Source organism: Dipodomys merriami, unplaced genomic scaffold, assembly GCF_024711535.1.
Source record: "Dipodomys merriami isolate MVZ:Mamm:240054 unplaced genomic scaffold, mDipMer1.0.p SCAF_689, whole genome shotgun sequence".
Taxonomy (NCBI): domain Eukaryota; kingdom Metazoa; phylum Chordata; class Mammalia; order Rodentia; family Heteromyidae; genus Dipodomys; species Dipodomys merriami.
This window is the reverse complement of record NW_027206278.1, coordinates 530,213-531,951: the sequence shown is the minus strand read 5'-3', so window position 1 is coordinate 531,951 and position 1,739 is coordinate 530,213.

Here is a 1,739-nt window from a genome sequence, read left to right as displayed (position 1 = left end):
AGTATGTAGATTTATGAGAGTGATATACAGAAAGCATTACTCCTACATGGAACACGAAGTATGAGGCCACTCCCCTTCTAAATCACGCTTGCTAATTACACAACTTTGTAGAGAGTAGAATGGAAGCATAATTAAGTTTCCAATGCAAATCAGATATAAGAGCATGAACTTAATTGGAAAAAAAATCCATCCTGAGAGAGCAGGGATTATACTAGCCATGAACTGTTGGATAAGAACACATTTTTTTTTCTTTCCTTTACTTATATATTTTTTGTTGGTGGTGGTCTTGGAACTTGAACTCTGGGCCTGGGAGCTGTCCCTCTGCTATTCAGCTCAAGGCTAATGCTCTATCACTTGAGCCACAGTGCCACTTTCAGTTTTCTTGTAGTTAATTGGAAAAAGAGTCTCTGGGACTTTCCTGCCTGAGCTGGTTTGAACCCCTATCCGAAGATCTCACCACCACCCAGCTTAAGATCACATTTCTAACAGTGTACACTCAGCATATGTAATGTGCATGTTCATCTAACTTTATATGAATTCTTGAGTTAAATATCTATGCTACAGCTTACCCTTTACACTCACAAAATGTTTGTAAGTTGAAACTACGGGAGAAATAAAACTTAAGAATGTAAAGTGGTCTGGGATGTTCGGTTTTCATGCAGCCTGGTTAGAACAGTCTTTCAGAAACTATCTATAATTAACCATCCAAAAGCTGGATTGGAAGAAGGGCTCAAGTATTGGAATACCAGTCATGAGCAAGATTACTGAATAAGAGCTTGAGGCTTTTGCATACATGCATACAGACATAGACATAATAGAGGCACTTATATTTGCACACACAAATACACAAATGAAGCAAATCTCAGAATAAGTAGAAAAGTTAGAAAACAATAGAAAATATGTCCTGAGTAAGACTAGAATCAAGTGATAATTTTTAATGTTAGAAAGTCCTCAAGTGGACATTCTTCAAAAAAGTTTAAGAATATTACATAGATAGGGACCAGAGATAGTAAGGGGGTCAAGTAATCATTTATTAAAGGCATCAGATCCATGGAGGAATGAATCAGAGAACTCTGCAGGTGCATCTGAAAATGTTCATATCCTGTGTCAAATGTTAGAACATCTTTGAAAAGAGTACATGAACACTCTGAGCTGTCTATTGATTAATATTACTGGAGATTTTCAGAATTGCTATTCTGTATCTAGATTAAATACACCAAGAAATTATGGAGGAGCAATGTGATACAAGTCTAGAATTCTAACACTCAGACTAAGACAGATTAGATAGTGTAATTACACAGTGATACCTTCCCTGGACCAGATAGTATAATTTTGTATTAAGAAAACAAACCAAACAAGAAAAGAATACAAAGTTGGAAATTTGGGCTAATTTTGTCATTATGTTTTAAGAATCAAGTTTCCTATTGAAATGCAACTCATATATAATCCTCAGTTGTATTTTAAATGCTCTAATTACAGAACATTCTTAGATGCAAAATGGCTCATGATTCCCATCCAAAATTTGAAAAAGTAAGTAATCATCATTCTGATAGATTCCAAGGAAAGGATGAAGGATTACAAAAGCTTAAGCTGGAGAAATAGCAAAGTTATTCTAATGTAGGACTTTGTAGATCTTGCTAAATTAGAGTTCAGATTTAAAATAAATATTTTGGTTTTGTTTGTAATTTCGTATTCTAAAGGATACTACCAAATTCTTTTTAAGTAGAGGGTTTAATGGA